The sequence below is a fragment of the Microcebus murinus genome, chromosome 5 (assembly GCF_040939455.1).
Source record: "Microcebus murinus isolate Inina chromosome 5, M.murinus_Inina_mat1.0, whole genome shotgun sequence".
NCBI classification, from domain to species: domain Eukaryota; kingdom Metazoa; phylum Chordata; class Mammalia; order Primates; family Cheirogaleidae; genus Microcebus; species Microcebus murinus.
This window is the reverse complement of record NC_134108.1, coordinates 61,181,984-61,208,457: the sequence shown is the minus strand read 5'-3', so window position 1 is coordinate 61,208,457 and position 26,474 is coordinate 61,181,984.

The window sequence follows — 26,474 nt, the reverse complement described above, 5'->3', positions numbered from 1 at the left end:
CATCACCTGCACTGAGCTAAGCACTTTCCATTTAGGAACCCAAGCACTTTAATATTTATTTATTATGGACCCATATAAATTTTAATTCATCTGTTAGAACTGAGCAACAAGATTTTATTTTCGGAGTATTGTATGGTTTCTTGCACTTGGAGAACATTTCTTTAAGAAAGTAATACAATGATCTGTCATTCTTGCAATTGGCCTCTTGGCCAAATACTGCAGCATTTTGCCTTGTGCACTTTGTAGAACCTGGGCATCTAACAATAAAGAACAGTAGGATGAAAACCCTCAGTAAGTATCCTTAAAACCAAGTAAAAGTGATTTTGTGGACTACACATTTGCAATTGCCTTCCTTTACAACCTCTGGAGAGCTCTTTAGTATCACTTGAATTAGGACTTTGGGCAAAGAGCCTGCTCAAAGTGAAACTGCTCTGATAGTAACTCTTGACCATGGTACATTGCTTTTCTGTCCCCGGTGCCAGGCACTCCAACAGTGTGAGCAGTCTGGAAGCACCACTAAAAATACAGATAATAAAAACCATGAGAGTTCCCTGAAGCAGATAAAAAGATACTTGTGCATTTTCTCCATTTTTGAATATGATATTGAAAAGAAGAGAGCTCATTGAAACTCCTATCTTTTGAATTTCAGATTTTCAAACTCCTATCTTTTGAATTTATCTGTAAACACCATATAGTTCCTGGACAAGGCAATTTCCTTGCTGCTGTGTTGTTACATTTCCCATTTACGACAATTTGGGGACACATTTCAGAGCATGACTGTTTATTTCAATTAATTCCATAAGTGTATCTTGATTACAGAGGTGGACAACTGTGGAAAACATAATTAATTTAAAAACATCCTTGTGAGCTTGTAATTACAATAGTTAACATAGTTCCATCACTTCCTTATGGCTATACCACTAAGGACCTATGTTAGGGCATGAGGTTACAGAAAGAAAAAGGTTTTTTTAATTTCTTTTTTTTTTTTCTTAATTTGCATATAAATTTTTGTGGATTATCTTTCCAAAGAGAAATCTGTTTAAGTTTATGCCAGAATCCTGGGCCATTTAAAGATCAATGGCAATTTTTTCTTCATATATGTACTCTGTCTTCCCATGTAAATTTCAGGCTACTTCTATGGCTGCCACCCACTTACAATAGTCAAGTTATGTCCTCCTTAACCACTTCAGAATTATTACAAGTTCCCTTTTGTAGAATAACACCTCCATTTGGGGCCGTACCATCCGCCCTAACCTGTCCAATCTTCCTCTTTTTGACCACACTTTTATCCACTATTTGTTTCAGAGTAAATTCAGAATATATGTGAGAGATTCATCAAATACTTCAGACTGAATGTCCGGCACCTTTTCTCTGAATCAGCCCATGTACACATCCTGCACCTTGCCACAGCCTGGGGCTTCTCACGCTTAACAATGTAAACTCCAATGGCTACTCTTTTATCATAATTTTGCAAGGGTATTTATCCCTCCCCAAACCTATAATCTTTAGGCACATAAAGACCTTTATTTTTCTGTGCATCAGTTTCCTTTTGGCTTCATGTCACCCCCAGAGTTCTCAGTTATTTACCCTGTACAGTGAAGTGGTTAACTGTGTAGACGCTGGAGGGAGACTGCCTGGGTTAGATATTTGACTCCAACATTTATTAATCGTGTGACCCTGAGAAGACACTAAACCTCTCTGACTCTTGATTTCCTCACCTGTAAAATAGGGATTTTAAGAGCACATTTTTTAAAGAGAAAATATAGTTTTAGATTTGTTTCACTTTTTTATAAAAGAAAAGGTGGGAGATCATGTATGAGAGTTAAAATGGACCAGAAAAATAAAGGATTATAACTGAGAAAATATCTATTTTCATAAAGATAAAGTTTACCTTATAAATGTAAATTTTATGTATTTTAATCCTGTCTCCCATGTATTGTTGACACTCTATCCCTAGTGTCTCAAACTTTTATATAGATTAGCACAGACTTTATTGTTTCTAAAGGAACTAAATCAGTCACAACATTTTTTTTTAAACCTGGGTGTATGCATTTAAATGTTTATCCCAACTCTCTCCTGTCATCATTTTTCATTACCCTAAACCACCACAAAGGAAAAGGAATGCAACCAGACTGATATAATGACACCAAACATCGTCTTTCCTGACAGAGCGCTGCCATCTCTCATGCATAGTCAAGCAGAAAAACTGGCGCAATTTCAAGACCTCCAGAAAAGCTCATCATTTCTCCACTTTTTCTCACCCCAATTTAGTCTCTGGCAAAGAAAAGCTCAACTACTGCTTCAGAAAAGAAGGGTAGGTAGGGAGAACAAAGGTGATTTGCAAAATAATAATATTTGAAAAATGGCAGTTCTTTTGTGTATATTTGCTTTCCTCTTGAGTAGCACATTTTCCCTAAGTCCTATCTTTACCTGAAGTATTACATGGCTACATAAAGCATTATTCTCTCCACCCAACCCCCTCGAGCTGACGAGACAGCCTCATTTCAAAAGAGAGTAGGAGTGAACATTATTGTTTCAAAAACAGCCTAGTCTTGAAGTCTTCCAGGAAGAGAGTTCCTCCATAATTTTCACACATTAAAGTGATAATGAAGTGAATTCAGACGTCCATTTTTTAACTCAAAAGTTGAAACCAACTCATCTTAAATTCTCAAACTGAACTACATTAAAGAATTTGGAGATTTAATTATGCTTCACTGTAGGACGTTTTATATCCCAAATCACAAGTTTTAGACTGGAGAGTCTGTTGCTCCTGATTTATCCCATATTGAGTTTGCTTGTTGAGAAAGCATTAGTTTATGCGTAAAGAGGCAGATTATCCTTGTTTTGTTCTCTACCAATTCCTAGTTGTGAGCTAGGAATAAATAACATTTCTATTTCATATTCCATCCCTTTAAGAAATAAAGACATGTTTTATTACCTTCCTGTTTTATGAAGGAGTTGGAATGTTGGCTTAGAGAGGACTGAATATTGCTTTGTGGTTCTTGATAAAAAAAAATAATAAATAAAAGTAGTTGAAGGCATAAGCTGTTTAGCTAAGTGGCTATATTAATTATTTAAAAATATTACCATAAATCATTATTAACTATTTATTGTAACAAAGACTAGTACATTTATGTAATGTATAGCTTTATTCTGTCTCCCCAAATAGGTAAAGAAATTATAAATGTTGTTTTAATACAGGCATACATCAAAGATTGATATCAAATTTCCTAAAATGCTGAATTGTGAAGAAAAAAAACTCAGTATGTTCACAAATTCTTTTCAAGCATTGCCTTCTATATCAAAAGCAATTAAGCAATGACTTATCCTTTAGACTGAACAAGTGTGAGACAAAATCTACAGATGTTCATATTTAAATAATTAATCATGAGCATTTTATTATAACCATTAGCCATGTTTAAAAGATATGTGTATGAGTATTTGAATGAATCAGATAGTATGTGAAACACAGAGTACAATAACTATCTATATGGAAATATTTTTAAATTTAAAAATCATGGAAGAAATTACTTTAGATCTGTAGCTCTTCTTTATATCTTTAGCTATGCATAAAGACTAAATTGTATTCTAAAGACCATCAGAAAAGGATATTTCTGGATGCTCACTGATATGTTACATTTTTATTCAATAAATTATTCTTAAAATCTAAAATCAATTTCCTTGTGCTATACTTATTCAGAATGGTGGTGAACTAGTCTATCACATGTCACAGTCCGTAACTATTTCATTTTTGACATCTGAATTGCAAAGTGATCTCCTAGATCCGATTTTAAAACCACTCATATACATGTTTCATTTCTGAAATTTCTCATACTTGATCACACCCCTGTTTGTTTATAGAGCCTTTAAGAAATTACTTTCTTCAAATATGTAAAATTTCATGAGGAGGATCAAAATTCTTATACTGATATCTTAATTGATAATGAAAATAAAAATATATTGTGAAATAGTATCTGTTTTTACTTGTTAAAACTCATATTCTGCCACATCTTATCACAACAAATTCTCCATTGTTTTCTTAAAGCTCAAATACACTTTTTGGAAACACTGACCAGTTTCTGTCTTGTTGTCTGGGCTATCCTGAGATTAAGCCTATTTGACCTCAGGATCAGTACAACCCTCCCTATAAGTATCAACTCTTCAATCACCTAATCTCTCTGTTGGTGTTGTCACTGAGAAACTCCTCATCAGTCCCTTTGACCAAGTTCTCTGTCTGTCTTCAAGAACACAAGAACTTCTGAGCACCTTTACATCACAGGAAGCTGAAGGAAGCACACTCACAGGTCTTCTCCTGCTCATCACACTGATCCAACAAGGTTGTTTTGTGGAGTCTGTGCCCTCAGTGTTGTGTTCCTCCTTCCAGAGTCATAAATGTGAAGGGAGTTAGCAGAAACTCTCTACCTTCAGGCTTTGGCATACTTATTTGATATTTCTAAATCCCTCTTTTTTTCTTCAAAATTGGCTCCTAAATGAGGGAGGGAAAAACACCCAGCAAAAAAACAATAGCCTGCGTTATTATTTACAATACTTTCTTCACTATTCCTGGTAACAGAAAGCATACTTATTTTATTATTTTATATTTATTATTCTTGTATATCTTTCTTATCTTGGCTCAGGCTCAGATTAAGCTTATTTACCAGAATGGTATTCCTCCACCCACTTGGAAAGAAACGATCTGCTCTTCCAGGCTCTGCCTGTTATCTGAAGGCTACAGGAATCTGGCAAGCTGTCTTTCTTCACAAAGCTTGGTTTTCAAGCCAATTCCTTGCTTTGAGCTCACATCTATCTGCCCTGTCTAACTCTGGGAACCCTGAAAGGTCCTCCCAAATAAGGAGATGAGAATTAGACATAAAATAAGATTAAATGTGAAATCAAAGCAGAATACATTTAACTTTTGCAAAACATTATCTTTTTTATTTTCAATGCCATCTGTATAGAAAGGTAATAATTTAAATTGTTGTTGATCAGATTGAGCCCATTGAGTTATTTATGCTTACAGCCCCTAAAGTATTTTTTTGATAAATTATAAAATCTTTTACTTAAAAAACAGAACTTATGTTATGGAATGAATGATATGTGGTGAGCTAAACCTCTAACTGAAGCACACAGACAGGCAGACATTCCCACAATCACACACATACACTGTGCAATCATAAATAAGCATTATCACCAAAAAACCCCAGAAATAACTATTGTACAATGTGTTATACTATTAAGTTCCAATCCATTCTCATCATTGAACAGATAGGTCAAAGATGACTAAAACTGATTTCAACTCGTAGGTCAGTGTTGATTTGATAGTAGTCTCTGGGAGAATCATGGAAGAAGAAAGTTGTAAATGAAGTGTCCTGAACCATGTTGGCCATTAGTAGAGTGTAATCACCATATATCTCCATCCTTGGTATAGGCAAGCTAGGTGTGACCAGGCTACTACTTCTCTTGGATAATCAGGCACTGTCTTCTTCTTTCTCCTAATTCTATAAATCCAGGCCTTATGCTACGCTGCACCTAAATTTGCCACATCACACAAAATATATCCTTGCATCTCAGATTCATTTGCAAATCACAGTGTCCTTGGACTCAGTTTGGGCTCATTCATATTTCAGTGTCAAAGTTACAGACATTTGCTACTTCAAACGTACAATAACTCTATTACCACTATCCTAGCTAATTCTATGCATTGCTGCTGTTGCACAAATCTGTGCAAATGCTGGGAATTTCGAAGCTTATCATTTAATGCAAATAATTTCTCCTAAGGCCTTCTTCAAAATAGCTTTTACAAAATGCTTTTTCATTATATGTTCTTTTTTCTGTTATTGAAAGGTTTTATAGCATTTTCCATTCATTAAATATTTATTGAGTGACTAGTATATGACATGCAGTATTTCTACTGTAGTCTGAGTTGTACCTGAAAGTCTTTCCCTAAATTTATACAGCCATACTTTCTTTTATTATTTTTTTCTTGTTTTCTCTTACCAAATATCCTTCCTAGCATTTAAAATTTAAAGTATTTTATTTGAAAGAAAATGCTTCCTTAGGAAGATTGCAGTTTTAGTATTTTCTACTCAATATAATAAGAACTATATAGTAGTCTAAATTTGAAGAATATTTTATAATCATTTTAATCTCCACCCTGTTAGAAAAAAAATAGCTTTTTATATCTCCTTTGAAGAATATGACCTCTAATTTTAAGAAATCTATGTCACTCAACAACAACCACATGATCCTGGCACAACAGAATATGATTAAGAAAGGGAGAAGAAAGCCAACTTCAAACTTAGAGTGTTAAAGTCAGCAAGAGATGACCCATACCTTCCTATTATGGGAAACAAATAAACAAACGCATAAAATGTGCAATTCAATTGATGTATTTTTCTGAGTATTTTACACTCAAGTGTAGTCACTCAAGATATATTGGGGGGAATGACACAATATGAGATATATCATTATAATCAAGATGTATAGAAGTTGAAACACACACACATTCACACATCCCATAAGAATAAATGCCCACATGTGCAATAGATGATTGGTGATTCAAAACAAATGTTTTGCTTCCACCCACAGGCAATGGAAAGTAGTGACCCCAGTCACTACAGTACTTTCCTTTTCATCACCTGAAAAGCCATGTGTATATGTTGAACACAGAAGAGTGTGTGAGGCACGTTCAGCTTTCACAATCACAGATTATTTAGGGTGGCTGAGCAGATGTACTACCTGTGATGATGGTTGAGCTCTGTGCTAACAATAACTTCATGGTATAACTTACATTCATAATAAATGCAAGTCTATAAATATTTTCTCAAAGAGTTTACCCTGGCCCACAAAAGTTGCTCAATGTGGCAGATATCACCGTGTTCCTTTAATGTGAAATACTAATATGCCTGTGAAACTGAAAATGTGTATTATAAAGAATTCTGGCAACTTACTCAAGAATCTGATAAAAAAAAAATTAGAAAGTTATGTTAAAAATGAGAATAGCCTGATCACGTGGACTAACTTGATCACATTTGTAATACAGAACCTTAAATGGTAAGTGAGGTATATAAGGTGTATGAGGTATATATGAGGACAACTAAATACCTGAAATGTTGGTTGAGGAGATAAGATGCAATTAAATAAGAACCCTGATACTATGATATTAAGCATGGAAGTAAGTTTGAATAAATATTTTAAATTATAACTGGAAATAAACCAACATTACAACTCATAAGTACTGTTCAAATGTGAACAGTCTCTTTTGAATTAATATTTGTAATACTTTATAGCATAGAAAGACTTTTCAAAGTTTCAACAAAAGCTTTGAAAGTGACTGCTTATTGCTTTAGTTAGCAAAGAGGATCTCCAGTCAAACTGCATACACTCTAGTACCCCTATTCTTTCTAAGGCATGCTTGTGGGTAAGCTTTCATTTTCTTTCTTTTAGACTTTCTGATTGTACACATTTTTGTTTAATTTTAGTTTTTATAAGAAATTAGGAATAGATATCAGCCAAAAAGCTAGCTTCACAAGTCTTGGTGTTCCTGCCTATGAAGTTGAAGGAATATGTCCACAAACTTTCCTTTTGCTATCCTTATCATCCTGTAAGGAATACATAATTTGCAGAGCACTAGTCACACAATGTTTTATCTTTTATCCCAAGTGCCCATCAATCCAAGAATGGATTAATAAAATGTGGTATATGTATACCATGGAGTACTATTCAGCTCTAAGAAACAATGGTGACATAGCACATCTTATATTTTCCTGGTTAGAGCTGGAACCCATACTATTAAGTGAAGTTTCCCAAGAATGAAAAAACAAGCACCACATATACTCACCAGCAAATTGGTATTAACTGAACAGCACCTAAGTGGACACATAGGTACTACAGTAATAGGGTATTGGGCAGGTGGGAGGGGGGCGGGTATATACATACATAATGAGTGAGATGTTCACCATCTGGGGGATGGTCATGATGGAGACTCACACTTGTGGGGGAAGGGGAGGAAATGGGCATTTATTGAAACCTTAAAATCTGTACCCCCATAATATGCCGAAATTAAAAACAAACAAACAAACAAAAAAAACCAATTATATGACACCAAGAAAGCAGGTATTGATACAGATGATATAACTTAGGCCCATATAGATTAAATAATGTCCAAGGTCTTCAGCAAGCTATTGTCAAAGATAGGACTGAATACAATATTTGTTTTGTTTTTTGAATAAAGTGAAAATGAATAGTAAACACGTACAAACCCACACATGCAACAGGCAATCTCACAGACATTTGAGGTTAAAAATAATAGCCTGCGCCATGTGAGAACTTTGAGTAGAGATTTGGAACACACTATTACTCTCTTTGCCCATCACTGACTTAATTGCACCTCATTTTTCTCTGTCTTCTTCAGGTCTCTGCAGCCCCTCACATCCCCGCTTCTCATTGCCCTGAGTTGAGTGTTCCTAGAAAGAATCCGAGGTTTGCTTTTTGTATAAAATCGCTTAATTTTTGTCAAGTGTATTGATAATATTATTTCTATTCAGCAAAACTATTATAATAGCATGTCCCAGTTCTTCTACTTCATTTATTATGAAAAATTTGGGAGTTTAGACAATATGTACAGTGGTCTATGAGGTACAAGATTCATTTTCTTTTATTTATGTAAAATTTAGAGTTAGGCTCCATAATACATTAGTTAAAAGCTCAAAGTGCTCTAATCTCAACATATTGGGGAGCCAAGATGGAAGGATTACTTGAGGCTAGGAATTTGAGACCAGCCTAGGTAACATTGTGAGAGCCTCATCTCTACAAAAAATTTAAAAATTAGCTGAGCATATTGGTGCATACCTGTAGTCCTCCTAGCTATTTGGGAGGATAAGGTGGGAAGGATCATTTGAGCCCAGGAGTTTGAGGTTGCAGTGAGCTGTGATCACACTACAGCACTCTAGTCCAGGCAACAGAGTGTGAAACTGTATCTTAAAAAAAAAAAAAAAAGCTGAACACACTTTGCCCATTAATATAAAATAAACTTGGGGGCAAGTTATCTGACTTCAATGTAGTCCAGGTTCTACATCTGTGGATATTTGTTAATCAAGAAAGTTAAGCTGTAAAGAATTTAGGATACAACATAGCACATAATTATTAAACAATTCATATTGCTGCTTATATTATCTTTCTAACTGTACTTTATCTTTATGCTTCAAACACTCTCCAGTCTTCCAAAATCTTTTTCATTCCCATTCACTGGAAATTTACTAGCTGTGAATAATGTACGAACTCCAATCTAAAGAAAGTCAAAAGATATTTTTTATCAAGTTTCCAAGGCATTACGTTTCCTGCCAAAAATACTTTCATTCTATGGAATGGCTTAGTGAAATGCACACACATTCTGGTTTATTTTTTAAGAGTTCAATTATGTAAGAACAACGTAAATATTTCTGTTAACAACTTGTTTATATGTTAGGCTATATTTGAAAAAATTATCAATTTGAGTTTTACAGAGTTTGAGTTTTGGCCAAGCACATTTCAAAGAGACTTTCGAAAGAGTTGTTCTAAAATGATACCTAAGTCCTCATTTTTCTCATTCTCATAAATAAATTACTCCATGTTAAAGGCTACATATACTGTTTTATATGTTTATAACAAATAATGTTTCATGAAATATAAAACTCTTCAAAATCCTATCCAAACAGTTGGCATTGTATCTACAACTTCTCATTTAAAGGGTAAGGGTGTGGTAGGTGGTGGTAAGTCTCATTATTCATATACTTGTGCTATGGTTTAAATATTTCCTCCAAAAAGCATGTATTGCAAACTCAACCTGATATAACAGTGTGGGGCCCAATAAGAGGCTCTGCCCTTGAGTGGGGAAAAGACAATATAAGTAACCCAAATATTTGTACCCTTGTAATATACTGAAATAAAAAAGAATAAATTAATTAAAAAATTAATTTAAAAAGGAAACTCTTTTTACATGAATAGATAAATGCCATTCTTGCATTATTGCAGGAGTGGGTTTGTTTTATTGGGCATGGGTTTCTCATAAAAGGACTAGTTTGGCCCACTTTGTGTTCTCTCTTTCTCCCTCTCCCCTTCTGTGATGAGGTAACACTGTAAGAAGATCCTCATAAGATGCCAGTCCCTCGATCTTGGACTTCCAAAACTTTAGAGCTGTGATCCAACAAATTTCTGTTCATTATAAATTATCCATTCTCAGGAATTGTTACAACAACACAGAACAAACTAGGACAATTAGCATATGTTTTATCTAACTTTGTTCAAGTGTTTAGTCTTCAACCAGATTCTACATTCTTGACATACAAGGAATCTAAATTTTGGAATCAGACCTTGAAATCAACACTTATTTGACTTTAGGCAAATTATTTAACATCTCTGAGTTTCAGCTTTCTAGTCTATAAAATATAAATAGTATATATACACATATATGCATATGTGATACAAATATATATATATGTTTGATAGTCATCAAATTTGATATATATACAGAGAGACACATATTTGATTTATAGAAATGCATACAACATATTTGTATTTATATAAAACATTTGGATGTGTATATATGTACCTCTATGTGCATGCACACACACAAAGTTCTGTTACCAGGGTCTAGTATAGAAACTGATAAATATCAGACACTTATGAATACTCTTAACTGAATTAAAAATCAACCAAGAATGGAAAAAAGAAAAAGAATGCTGCATATCATTAGCATTCCACTCCAAATATTTTCAGTTCACTCCTTAAGAATATTACTGTGCTATTTTTTGAAGGCAAGATACCCAAAACTTGTAGGCCCTTATACACAGCAAAGAGTAAAAATCACACTTTTCTGTGAAGGTATTTTTCTAAAAGTAAATAAGCCCAAGAGCATTTTATATTTTTGCTGGGATGCTCTAGTTACCATTAATATGACATTGAGCTGATCCAAGTGTGATAATAGGAAAAGTCAATGAGAATTCATATGAAGGTAAGAAGTCATATGAATCAGAAGAAAGTGATGTTAGTATAGATGCAAATATCACACTTCAAGATCTTAATATTGAAAGGGACTTAAATTATTTCAGACTTCATTAATGGACCCTGAAAATTAATATGAATATAATTTGTTTTAACATGTTTGTAGCATCATATACTATAAAAAACTTTTTACTGCTAGGACTTTTATACTTGCCCTTCCCTCTACCTGGAACAATCTTCCCCAGATATCCCTTTGCTGAGTCTCTGTTCAGGGCTTTGAGCATTTGTCACCTCCTTAGAGAGCACTTTGCTTACTCTCCTGGTGAAAATCGCATACCCATTAATCTATCACTTTACTTTGATTTTCTTTTTTGCTCATAATGTATCATTGCCTGGCATTACATCATGTCCTCTTTTTTCTTTTTTTTTATTTCAAAAAATTTAGGGGGTGCAAGTGGTTTTTGTTATGTAGCTAAATTGCAACATCCTGAAATCAGGGCTTTCAGTGCACCCATCACCAGAATAGTGTACATTGTACTCAATAGGTAGATTTTTATCCCACAACCTCCTCCCACCTTCCCCCCTTCTTAATTTCCAATGTCCTTTACAGCTCTTTATGGCCATATGTATTTTTAATTTACCTTCTACTTATAAGTGAGTACATGTGATATCTGTTTTTTCATTCCTGAGATACTTCACTTTGGATAATGTTCTCCAGCTCCATCCAAGTTGCTGCAAAAGAGCTTTCCTTCCTTTTTATGGCTGAGTAGTAATTTTTCTTTATCCATTCATTAGTTGATGGACACTTGAGTTGATTCCATATCTTTGCTATTGTGAATTCTGCTATAGTAAACATTTGGGTACAATTGTCTTTTTTATAAAATGACTTCTGTTTAATTTGGGTGGATATCTAGTAGTGAGATTGCTGGATCATGTGGTAGGTCTACTTTTAGTTCCTTGAGAAATCTCCATACTGCTTTCCATAGTGGTTGTATGAGTTTATATTTCTACCAACAACATGTAAGTGTTCCCTCATCATCTCAACTGCTCAAAAATCTTTTTTTTTCTTTTTAATAATGGAAATTATGACAGAAGTAAGGTTATAAACCATTGTTGTTTTAATTTGCATTTCACTGATGGTTAATGATATTGATAATTTTTTCATATGTTTGTTGGTCATTAGTATATCTTCTTTCAAAGAAAAGAGTCTGTTTATATGTCTCGCCCTCTTTTTGACAGGGTCATTTTTTATTCCTGCTTATTTGTTTGAGTTCTTTGATATACAAAGATATTAGCCCTTTGTCCAATGTGTAGCTTGTGAATGTTTTCTTCCATTCTATGTGTTGTCTATTTCCTCTGTGGATTATTTCCTTTGCCATGAAGAAACTTTTTATTTAATTAAATTTCATTTATTTTTATTGATTTATTTGATTTATTTTTGTTGTTACTGTGTTTGCTCTTGTGTTCTTACTCAGAAATTCTTTGCCCAGGCCACTGTCTAGAAGAGTTTTTCTTTCATTTTCTTCCAGAATTTTTATGGTTTCAGAAATTACATTCCAATATTTTATGCATTTTGAGTTAATTTTTATATATGATGAAAGATAGGGATACAGTCTCATTCTTCTTCATATAGTTATCCAGTTTCCCCAGCACCATTTATTGAATAGGTTATCCTTTTCCTATATGTCCACTTAGGTGTTGATCCGTTAATACCAATTTGCTGGTGAGTACATGTGGTGCTGGTTTTTCCATTCTTGAGATACTTCACTTAGTAGAATGGGTTCCAGCTGTATCTAGGAATATACAAGAGGTGCTATATCACCATTGTTTCTTAAAACTGAGTTTTAAGAAACTCAGAGTTTTAAGAGTTTTAAGTTTTAAGAGTTTTAAGTTTTATTCCATGGTATACATATACCACATTTTATTAATCCACTCATGAATTGATGAGCACTTGGGTTGTTTCCATAGCTTTGCAATTGTGCATTTGTGCTGCTATTAACATTCGAGTGCAGGTATCTTTTTCATAAAGTGACTTTTAATCTTTTGGGTAGATGCCCAGTAGTGGAATTGCTGGATCAAATGGTAGATCTACTTATATCGCTTTGAGGTATCTCCATATTGCTTTCCACAGAGGTTGAACTAGTTTGCAGTCCCACCAGCAGTGTAGGAGTGTTCCCTTCTCACTGCATCCACGCCAGCATTTATTGTTTGGGGACTTTTTGATAAAGGCCATTCTCACTGGAGTTAAGTGATATCGCATTGTGGTTTTGATTTGCATTTCCCTGATAATTAGAGATGTTGAAACATTTTTTCATATGTTTGTTGGACATTATTCTGTCTTCTTTTGAGAAGTTTCTGTTCATGTCCTTTGCCCATTTTTTGATAGGGTTGTTTAATTTTTTCTTGCTGATTTTCCTGAGTTCTAAATAGATTCTAGTGATCAGCCTTTTATCAGATGTGTAGCTTGCAAAAATTTTCTCCCATTCTGTGGGTTGTCTGTTTGCTCTCTTGACAGTTTCTTTGGCTGTGCAGAAGCTTTTTAATTTGATCAGGTCCCATTTGTTTATTTTTATTGCTGTTGTGATTGCCTTTGGGGTCTTCTTCATAAATTCTTTGCCTAAGCCAGTGTCTAGAAGGGTATTTCCAACATTTTCCTCTAGAATTCTAATAGTTTCACACCTAAGGTTCAAGTCTGTTACCCAGCGTGAGTTGATTTTTTGTGAGAGGTGAAAGGTGTGGGTCTTGTTTCAGTCTTCTACATGTGGCTATCCAGTTTTCCCAACACCATTTATTGAATAAGGATTCTTTTTCCCAGTGTATGTTTTTGTCTGCTTTGTCGAAGATTAGTTGGCTATATGAAGATGGTTTTATATCTGGGTTCTCTGTTTTGTTCCACTGGTCAATGTCCCTGTTCTTGTGCCAAAAAAATCTGTTTTAATGATGATAGCCTTGTAGTCTAGTTTGAAGTCTGATAAATTGATACTTCCTATTTTATTTTTATTGCCTAGGATTGATTTTGCTATGCTGGGTCTTCTCTGTTCCATACAAAGTGTAAAATTATTTTTTCTATATCTGTGAAAAATGATGATGGTATTTTGATAGTTATTATAGCTTGTAGTTTGATTTAAGTAGTTTCCACTTATTCCTCAGGTAATATAACCCCTAACCTCCTCCACTCTCAGATCAGATATTTTTTTTCTTTCAATGTCTCTAGTCACTAGCTCAGGAATATTGTTTCCAGTATGATCCCTTTCATATAACTTCTGGGTTTGTCTGTTCAATGTCATAGAAATGTCTTCTCATCCTATATCCTGTTTAAGGATTTTAGTACACATATTAATAACAGGATACCTAGTAATAATTAAGAAACATTGGAACATAAATTCTGGTCATATCTTATTTCAAAAGCCAGCCTATATTCTATTTAAGATTGAAAAAAAGAACATGTGTATTTAACACCGCAAATTTACAGTTTAGATAGTAGTGCTAAAATCAATACCAAAAAATGCCAAAAAAAAAAAAAAATTCATGTTTAGGAAGAAACCAAACCAAATAGCTGCGTTCTCATCCACTGATGGTAACCCTACCTTCCTCTCAGTGGGTGCCTAAGTAATGCTTCAATGTCAGTTAACTTACAAAGGGGTTGCCCTGGATATTCTGAGAGGATTCTTTTTACTTCTTACTGCTCTCTATTGGCCTAATTATTGACTTTTAACAAGAAAAGGTCAGCTTCTCATTCCATTTCCTTCTAAAGGTCTACTCATTAATTCAGTGTTCCTTCTCTTTTAACTTTATATGTTTGCTGCCAACATCACCCCCAGTGACAAGAGCCAAGCCAGCAATGTCTAACTGTAATTTCATGTGGTTTAAAGGAAGATTTGGGTATGAATACGAACAGTTAAATCAATGCATCCTAAATCCTAGAAAATTTAAATGGCATCTCTTGCTGAGGGCAGGTCAGTCATATAACTGAAATAAAAAGCTAGCACATATAAACTTGTAAATAAAGATTGTTGTATGGGTGTCTAAATGTTTGATTCATGTCTTTTAACTCTAAAATATATTTCTCTGTTCACAATATTCTCAGCTCTTCTAGATTTTGGTTGCAGCAGTTTCCTTATAAATACATCCCCTAACAACAACAGCAGCACATCCCTCCCTCAGTGTTCCGTTAAGTTTCTCTAGGGCTTTGCAGTTGGGAACATCATTCTCTTGAAGTGTAACCACTGCATTCTATCCTAATGTCAATAGGAACAAAAACTTATTGTTAGAGAAATGGTAAATATAGTCCCTTGTTAATAATGCCCACTTCGATCCAGGAACCAGAAGTTCAAACCATTACAGTATGTTTTTTTTATTTTTTTGAATAGTTTTTTTAGCTTTATTCATACATAGAAAACAGCAGTGGAAAAAAATCAAAAAAACAAAAAACAACTTTTTGTATAGCTGTCTCCAACAAGACAAAACAAAATCCACCAAATAGTATTTGCTTGATGTTTTATCATTATGCCAGCTTTATCTGCCTTTAATCAATAGCCCCTAAACGTAAGTCCTAAACCTCAATGCCGTTTATTGAAATCACTTTTTAAAAAAATCCACTTGCTCCTCATACATGCTTCTACCTCTAAATCTTTGAGTTTCTGGATGCCAAGCAGCGTTGGGCCTGGTTAATAGTTGGTTGGGAGTATATTTGTTTAAATGTGTTCAGTTCCAGTAGCTGAACAACTTCTATTCCTGAGTCCACCGTCCAGGATTCCAGGGAACAAGGAGGATACTGAAAAGTCCCTGTCCCTTCTTGCAATGAAAATATTTCCCAGTCCATTTTTAAACTTATTTTAGAATGGGAAGTGGGGAAATGAGAATATGAGCAGGACACAAGTTATTTAGAAGGTGATACAATGTTGATAATATGTTCGTAATGAAGGTGAAGATAGGAAAATTGCATGTTGAGTACTTCAAAAAAGAAGATTTTAGAGAGAATGAAAATTCAATATTCAAGGAGTGATACACGGTGAAGTACTAGCCTTCCTTTACTTCCATTCAGTCAGGAGAGATGGAGAAGTAATTCCTTACATCTGACAACTACATCATATGATGAAATCCAGGCTTTGAAATAAGAGCTATATTGGAGCTCAGTAAACATATGAAACAAATGAAATCCTCAGTGGGAGCCTAAGAAGCAAAAGCTTTTCTCTGACCTTCTCATGTTTCCCATTCAGTTGCATTCTCCCCCAAGGCTAGCAATAGAAACTAGAATCTCTCTTCCCCAAGGTAGATCACAGAACCTGAATCCCGCCCTCCCCATGCCAGCCATAAAACCTAAAAATATTCTGTGTAAAACCTGTCCATAAAGAAATTATCTGACCTGCCCTATTTGCCTGTAGATCATAAGACCTCCATTCCAGAGAGGGTCTTGCCCACACCCATAGGGAAGGGATGCATGCTCAGAGATGCCAAGAAGAATCTAAACAGACAGGCCTTGCTGAGTTTTTCCAATTCAGTCTATTAGTATTAGATCATTTCCATTTTGTCCAGTTATATTTCTATATGGCCGTCATTTTGTGGAGCCTAAGCAAAAAAAATGGATAATTTGCCCTGTGTCTTTGGATCTTCACTCTGAAGGTTCCTGTGTTAATAATATTTATATGCCTTTTCTCCTATTAAATGCCTCTTGTCAGTGATTTTCAATGAATCCTACACGAGTGAAGGGGAAGATTTCCCTTGGGGCCAACACATACATGGTAGCATTAGCATCACCTGAGAGAGTTTCATAGACATACAGAGGACACATTCTCATGTACAGCATCAAAATGAGCATTTAACAAAATATCCAGGTGATTCTGGGAGGGAGCCAAGATACAAGACTAGAGCAGCCTGCACATTCTGCTCTTATGGAGAGGATTGAAAGTGGTAAGTACATACCCACCTTTAGATCAACTGTCTGAGAGAGAGCTGAGAGTTTTGTGGATCAAAAGAGAGGCAACAGGAGGCACTCAAAGTGGAGAAGAAGGAAGAGAGGTGACCTGCTCTGCAGTTTGGAGGTACATAAGGAAGACTAGCACACATGTGGGTAAGGTGCAGAGGGGACAATCCCAGGACTCCACACGCCCCCATGATCATTGCTATCTGAGCTCCAGAAAGGATCCTCCACTGTAGAAGACCACAGGACTGACATAGGGAACTATCTGGAGACTGTGCAGGAGCATTGCTCCAAAGAGAGGGCACAGCAGTGACCCACTGGTTCGCAAACCCTGGGTACTGTGGCAGATGCCATTTTAAAACCTAGACCCAGAGCACTATCACTACCCAGGGCTGAGATCCATTCCTGCTGCCTCCTCATTCCCCCTGCCTGTCCAGAGGGAGGGAGCATGAAGGCTGGGCACTCTCATGAGTTCCACGGGCACGAGCTCTACACCCCCACTTTCGCTGGGGGACCCAAGAGAGGGCTGACAATCACTGTGGCCTATCGGTATAGGCAGGACTGTGTTAAAACCAGCGCCTGGATGACAAATGCTGCCACCAGAGGATCTGAACAGGGCAGCTCTCCTCTGGTACAGGCTGTGTGTGCAGGGCTGTGCTCAAGCCACAGGACTGATAAACAGCACTACTCATGAATCAAATCAAGACAGCTCTCAAGCCGCAAGCTGGTGTGAGTTGACAATCACCTCCACCTGTGGGCATGAGTAGAACTGTGCTCAAGCTGGTGCTCCACCAACAAACACTGCCATTTGCAGATCTGAGTGGGGCAGCCCTCAAGCTCACACAGGCTGTCAATTGCCACCACTGAAGGGCACAAGCAGGACTATGCTCAAGCCACACAAGGCAACAAACACCACTGCTCATGGATCTGAGAGGGACAGCACCCAAGCCAGTGAGGGCAGACGATTGCCAACATCCACAGGCATGGGTGGGGATGTGCTCAAGCTGGCACAGGCTGACAAATGCTGTTACTCACAGATCTAAGTGGAGCAGCTTTCAAGCTGACTAAGGCTGACAATTTATGCTGTGGACAGAACTAGTTGGGGCATTCATTCACTCTGCAATGGAGGGACTGCCTGTGACAACCACAGGGGAATAGTGAGGCTAGAGATGCAGAAGAGTAGCACTATCAAACACTCACAGTGCATCTGCTATATTATGTGCTGGGTCAATCATCCAGAACAAGACAAAAGTGCACCATCCAGGGACCCTCTCCTTTGTAATAAGTAGAGAGTTCCCAGAAGGGGAAAACAGGTATACTGAAAGCTTATCTGTCTTGAGCTGAGAGAATAAATTTCAGATGAGAAGGAGACAAAATAAGACTCTGACAACAAGAAAAAACAAATTATTTTGATACCCCCAAAGGATCACAATAGGTCTGTAGCAATGAACCCTAACCTAAAGGAAATTGTCAAAATGTCAGTGATGGAATTCAGAATATGGTGGCAAATAAGAGGAATGGGATGGAGAAGAAAGCTGAAAACCAACACAAAGAAGCCCAAAAGTTTCAAAACATGAATAAAAAGAAGTATAGGAGTAAAGAATTTTCTGCATTGAATTAATAAGCAACTTTAAAAGACTGGAATTCATAGTACCCTTGATATGTCAATATATATATATATATATATATATATATATATATGACTAGACCTTGCTATGGTTTGAACATGTCCCTGAGAAGTTTATGTGTTGGAAACTTAATTCTTCTGATCTCATGAATGGTTTAGGGGATTAACAAGTGCTCTGCCCTCATGAATGGATTGTTGCTTTTACAGGAATGGGTGTGTGTTTTTTGCAGAAGTGGCGTTGTTACAAATGCAAGCTCTCTCTGGCTCTCTTGCTCTTTCCCTCTCACCATGTGATGTCCTCCACCACATTTTGATGCAGTAAGAAGGTCCTCAACAAATGCCAGTGTCATGCTTTTGTATTTCCCATCCTTCAGGACCGTGAGCTAAATGAATTTCTATTCTATATGAATTACCTGGTCTATAATATTCTATTACAGCAACAGAAAATAGACTAAGACAGCCCTCAATTTTCTGAATTTTGTTATAAATCTCCCTTCCTCCTGTGGGATTCTAAGATTTTTAAAACCTAGTTTAAAAAAATGAGAGATTTTTCTAATCCAGGTAGGGAAAACAAATAAAGGCATAAGATTAAAAATAAGTAGAAAAGCTGATATCCTTATACATTAAATTGAAATAATAAATACTATAATTTCCTGATGTAAATTCATGTGACCCCATACTGAGAGATGTGAGAAAGAACTTTTTTGGCACAATACCTGACTTTAGAGCCTTACGCTTTAAGATAAACACAGAAACTAAATCAAATATGGAAAAGACAGATCAGTTACAGAATAAAAATATTAAATAATTACATAAATAAATAGACACAACACTTTGAGATCATAAGAGAAGAAAAGAAAATTAAGGAAGGGTAGAAAATTAGCAAAATTTTGCTATTATTTTTTACTTTTAAGAATAATTATTCCACTAGTAATTCAACTCCTTTACCTTTACCCCAGGATAATTAATGGCTGTTGAATAAAAAATAATACTCTTAATGTAAAAAAAGTGCATGCTTTATTTTATTTTTAAAATTGCATAAATTTGTGTAGATTTTAGACAACATAACTGACCAAGTTAATGCCTTGAATTATAACCACTAATATATAATAATAATAATAATAATAATGATAACTAATAATAATGATAACCACTGAAGGATAGAAAGAAATATAAAAATATTTATAAACTATACATTTAATTTCATATTTGTTCTGTATTCATTTTAGGTGCTTAACATACAGTTAGCAAAATTCTTACTTAAAATAACTCTTCATGAAAGTATTTTTCCTGATCTCATCAATGAGGCCTTCAGGAAGCAGATTTGTGTTATATTTAAATTTTAACTAATTGGGAGATGTAGTTTCTTAAATTAAAAATGACTGAGAATTTTATACATTTTGATTAGTTAGCTAAGTATTTTCTCTGAATGATTGGATCAGTATTCATTATTTATTAATAATTGTGAGTTCTTATGCCTTTTCGGGGGTACCGTATATGGTTGCTGGGCTTAGGAAATAGCACAGATTATCACCAAATATTTTCAGAAAATTATTATCCTCTCTGGATATGAATGAAATATTCTATGTTGTCAGAATAGCTATGTGGATGGAAGTCAGATTTAAAGATTTGCAACATTACCAAAAAAAGGCTTAAATTTAAACAACACTTTCAATCGTAGAATACATGTTCCCTATAAGGTAAGATTCAGTTGTCTATGTGTGTATATGCTGGGGTGAGGCAACAAGAAGACTCAGAGAGAGCTTTTGGATTAACTATTTTTATCTCTTTGCTATTTTCTGTTTTCCTGAATTTCTACATAATGAACTTCGATTAAAAATAAATGATTTTTCTGGTTATTGACAATTACAGAAATTAACTTAAAATATGTTTTATATATTATACTTTTCTTTCTGATGAGAACATATTCAAAATATTCACTGACATTTACAGAAAAGGAAGATATTTTTCTATATGGTCATTTACTGAAAATTTTTTCTTGGGTTTGGACAACCGACACCTCTTGCCCATTGCTGTAGAGTTTTCTTTTTCTTTTCACCCAGAACACACTGGCAATGTCTATCACCTGAGGCAGATAGCTGACAAAGACAGAAGAAGGATTTCCAATCTACTCCTGGCCTTTAGCTGCTACTTCTATTCTGTTTCCATGGAAATGAAAATCAGATATATAAAATAATAATAAAAAAGAAATGCTTTTACTTGAGAATTTTTCAAGGTTTTGAATTTTTTGATAAAAATACAGTGTTCTTTTAAAAGTTAAGAAATCAAATATTTAGTAGTTACTTCATGAAACTTTATTTTTATTCCAGAAACCAAACATTTAAGAGGGCATATATGTCCTTTGGAAGAAAATAAAAATTACTGATCTTGCCATGATTCAAAACAACCAATGCCCCACTGACTCCCGGTGAGGCTTTAACTCCAGAAAGAAGATGTCATTTGCTTTGTTTGGGGTTGGTAGCAGATAGAGTGATACTTCTGGAGCCAGTGGAGCTGCTGAATAAGACAAGAGAAAGAATCAAATTCCAATTCAAAATGTACACAAAGAACAGTGATACTTAAAACATCACAATGACACTTTTAGAAGCAGGTAGAAGAATCCCAGCTTAGTTACACAGAACTGTCCATGCTATTTCCTCCCAATAGTAAGAGCCTATCTGTCATAGGCTGCTATTCTTTCATCACACCTAAGCACCAAAAGATGGATATCAGTTTTAATGAATGCTATCATTTTTCAAACTATTATTCCTGAGAATTAATTACTTCATTTTGTTTCCTTCATGTTAAGCTGTATTGATCTTCTACTCTTCTATAATAATTCATATACATCTTTGCTATGTTGGTCAAGTAGATATATATATATATATATATATAATTTCAGGGTACTACAAGTAGATATATATTTTGAAACCAATTCTATCTTCTTGTGAACGGTATCACTGTCTCACTAAAATTTGTGATGGACATTGCAATCTAATATGGAACCCTAGCTCTATAAGTAAGATGTTGGCTATGGTTACTGTTTTTTCCAACTTGATGGAAAAACATCCTCTTATTACATTTTTATGTAATAAACAGAACATTGATATATGCTTCATAATTTGCATGGTTTAAGTACTTTCTACCCAGATATATGCTTTAATGACTTTATTACAACATTCTAGCCCACACACACACACACACACACACACACACGCACCATGCAGACACTTCTTTAATACATAAGGAGGACCAGAAATACACTATGTAATAGATATGCACTCCTTTCTGGCTCCCATGATCTGGGCAACATTAAAGCCAACTTACACCTTTTGCATTACATTTTATTTGAGTTCAATTCATGTCTTTTAAGTTATACTGTTTTTCCCCATCTTCTGACATTCCCTGGCACTTAGAGATCTCATGACTACACAAAAGAATACACAAGTGCAAACAGAGTGGTTGAGAACAGGAGATGGAAACTTCTTAAACTCAAATTCTAACACCTTCATATTTTTTGCTATGAAAAATTTATTGGATTGTTATTAAACCTTCTGAAGTCACAGTTTCCCGAGCTATCAAAAAGGAATAATAATAGTTCTACTTGTGATTGATGTGAAGATTAAATATATTTGATACACAATAAAAGTGGAAACATGCTATGTTTCATAATTATGTAGATTTAAAAAAGAGATAACAGAGATGAAAGTTGCATAACTATTTAAGTATTGGCCAACCGCAGTCATTTTGGAGAGTAAAAAAGGGTGCTAAAATAATGAAAATATGTAATATTTGAAATATTTATGTACTGATAAATTATTATATTATTTTGGTGGGCCTATAAAATACTTCAATTCAAAAATATATTTTAAAAATAAATGTGCAAAAAAGTACAATCATATACATTAAAATAAATTTTAAAATTGGCATTAATTTTAAAATAGCACAAATTAAATAATGATTTTTATCACATATACACATATTTAATCAGTCTTATTATTTTTGTCCATAGCAGGATGTCTTGCAGTCCACTGCTCAGCCCTGAGCACCACTGGCTGATACAATGAGTAGAACCTAGGGAAACAACTCAGGTTGGCAACAACCCCAAACCACAGGAGTTAGCTGTCTCTGATTACTTGGGTCCCAGTGTACTTGATCTTATCATCAGGTCCTCCATATAATAGTCTTAATACTTCTTGAAAAGGGAATTTTAGTTATACGGTGACTAGATATGGTTGAGAAAAGTAAGATATATTACATTTCTATTTATCTTTCAAATTTAACCACATCTGTCTCATGCTGCTAATTGAGATGGTGTGGAACTTGAATGTACAATTGCCCCTTGAACAATGTGGGGATTAGGGATGCTAGCCCCCTGAGCAGTTGAAAATCTGTATATAATTTTAACTCCTTCTGAAATTAACTTCTGACAGTCTATTATAGACCAGATGCCTTACCAGTAACAAAACAGTCAATTAAAACATATTTTGTATATGTATTCTATACTGTATTCATACAATAAATTAGAGAAAAGAAAATATTATTAAGAAAATGATATGGAAGAGACAATATATTTACCATTTATTAAGTGGAAATGGATCATCATAAATGTCTTCGTCTTTTTCATCTGTACATTGAGGAGCCTACAGAGGAACAGGAAAAGGAGGGTTTGGTCTTGCTGTCTTGGAGGTGTCAGAGGCAGAGGACATGGAAAGGGAAACAGAAGCAGGTATGCTTGGTGTAAATTTACAGAAATATATCATAACTTCTTTTGAAATTTTTGCTTTTTTATTTCTCTAAAAATGTTTCTTATGTGGTACCAGATTGCCCGATGTCAATCTGTTTTCTAGCACTGTTTCTTCCATGTCTTCTTCTTCATCATCTGATGGAAACACTCATTTCCATCAAGTGATTCTCTGTTATGTCCTCTGGTGTGGTGTCAAATAGCTCTGGAATTTCATTAATGTCCATATCTTGAAACCCTTCACCTCTACCTTTTTTTGCCATATCCATAATATCTTTCATGAATTTCTTGATTGACTCTGTTGTAAATCCCATGAATCCATGCACAATATCTGGACACAGTTTTATCCAGCAGGAATTTGTTGTTCAAGCTTAATGGCTTTCACAACTTTTTCTGTAACAACACGAGTATCTTCAATGGGTAATCCTCCAGACTTTCACAATGTTCTATCAGGGTTCTCTTTCATAACCTGCACCATCCTTCTCATAAAGTACCATGAACAATGGGCCTCTAAAGTTCCTTGTAGTGCCCCTCCCCAGATCTAGAGGCTGAATTAGAAACATTATGTTTGGAGGATAATTGGCCACTTGGACACTTTCAGTGTTGAACTCATGTGGCTCTGGGTGGCCAGAGGAAAGTTACTTCCTGACTTGAGGGATAAAGCATCAATGAAAGCCATCTAGAAAAAGGGTCTCATTGTCTAAGTAGGGCTTCTTTTGTACAAAGACAAGAGTGGCAACTGGTGTTTATCTTTTCCCTTCAAGGCTGGAAGTGTTAGCAACTTTAAGGATAAGGGTGGTCCTGATCATAAACCCAATTGCATTTGCACAAATGTACTGTTGTACATTTGTACTATCTCTTTCTGCCTTAAATCCTGGTGCTCATTTCTCTCCTTACTAATAAATGTCCTTTTTGACATTTTTTCTCTCAGAATAGGACACTTTCATCTGAATTAAGAACCTGTTTGGGCAGATAACCTTTCTCTCCAAAGATTTTTTTTAGTAATGTCTGCTTTTGGTCAGCAGAAGCTGCTTCTCTTGTTACCTTGATTTTTTTTTTAAGCCAAACCTCTTTTTAAATTATCAAACCATCCTTTGCTGACATTAATTTCTACAACTTTAGATCCTTCACTTTCCTTTTGCTTTGAGTTGTCATATAATGACTTTGCTTTTTCTTGAATCATATTAGAGTCTATACATGTGCCTTTATAACTAGCAATACTGCATTCAAAAAAGCTGCATTTTAAATACAAGACAAAAGGGTAATTTGTCCAAAGCACAAAGTTTTCATACTTGCTGGTGAAGCTGTAGAGACAGCTTCATAGATTTCTTTTGTTTTTTACAATTATGTTTACACTGGATTCATTTATATTAAAATTACAGGTGACCACAGCTGCTGACCTCAATCTACAGTACATATTAAGCAATTCAACCTTTTCTTGTAATGTCATGATTTTTCACTGCTTCTTCTTCAACATCACTAATGACACTTTGTTTAAGTCCCATGGTATCACTCAAGGTTTATGGCATTATGCTAACCACAATGCAAAATGTGTGAGAACCATGAAAGGTCAGTTTTTACTGGCAAAAACAATTTAGCGGAGTGGCAAACTGTTCAGAAGCAGTGATTATTGTCAGGTTTTAAGAAGATACTCTTAACATTTGAGCTCACCTCAACAGCAACAAGAGGTGGCTACAAAATTATTTTTTTTTAAATTATTTTTTTTATTTTGGTTACAAAATTATTTAAGCAGTAGAGTATATACTACAGTTAATTTTATGCAGTTGTGATTTAATACTACATGTTTTACATTAGCTTACATTTCTCGTGACTATGAATTGCACCATGTAAGGTCTGTGGTTGTGCTTTTTGATAAACTATTTTTTAAAAATTGGTATATGTTTTATAGTAGCAAATGATAAAATAGACTAGTATCTACATATAGTTATTCACTCATGGCATACATAACTTTTTCTTAAATTTCTGATATTTATAGACTATGCAGTGTGTCTGCAAGTATCGTCAAATTATCACAAATCTCCAAAAGATGTTCTAATATATTTATTAAAAATCATCTGCGTATTAAGTGGACCCACACAGTTCAAATTCCTGTTGTTCAAGGATCAACTATAACTACTTCTATACAATATTTAGGTATAATTATTTGTTAAGAAAGATCAATTTGGGCAAATGCTAAGGCAATCAAGACATTAGGACAATGGTTTTAATTAGTTCTGTCCCAGAATAATTCTGTAGTCACCTAGGAATAAGACACTGAAAAAATGTAGATAGTTTCATTTTTTGCTTTATTTAAATATATAAGTTATTGCAGGATCAATAATGTAATGTTACCCAGTTAAAAATGTCCTGAAAATCAAATTATTTCTGTGTTGCGATAATAATACTTAATTTATTGCAGTTATTTTTCCCTTATTAGTCATATGATTTTACATACATCCTACAGAACAAAAGTAAAAACAAATATGGATTAAAATATATTAAGTTTCCTACATGAAGAACATTATAATAAATTGGCAATTATCTAAAAGGTAATATTTAGATGTTAAACAGAATAATTAACCAGAATAATTCAGTGTGACACAAGGGGCATTTTGACATTATCATGCACTCAGGAATTAGGTACTAATGCTTCTGAACAGCAGTAAATTATTTTTCTTTGTAGCTGTTTCTATCTGCATCTCAGTTTTGAGTTAATTTTGGAATATTTTTTGTCTGTATCCCTTTGCCTTAAAAACTATCCACAATTTTATCATTAATTAGGTAAAAAGATTAACTGGTCTTTCGTATAATTCATAATAGAAACTACAGGGAGAAAACATAAAACAAAATTGGTAAAATATTCTATAAAGTAATATTAGTGGGAACAAATTGCAATAACAAGTTTAGTTAAGAAAAATTGAACAGGGAGAAATGGGAGTCTGTAGAAATATTTGCAGAAAGAAACTCATCTCTAGTGTACTTTCCTAGTCAATAATATCTGATATAAAACAAGTGATTCATAATTAAAAACTTAATCTGAAAATAAATGAAACAGAATTTATCCTAGCTCAAAAAAAAACCATAAAAAATGAAAATTCAAATGAAAAAATTTCTAAAATTATTTCTCTTCATTGAAGCAATCCACATATTAAATTGGCCTGTGGGATTTCAGACAATTATTTCTGAAAATGGGGTGGTATATT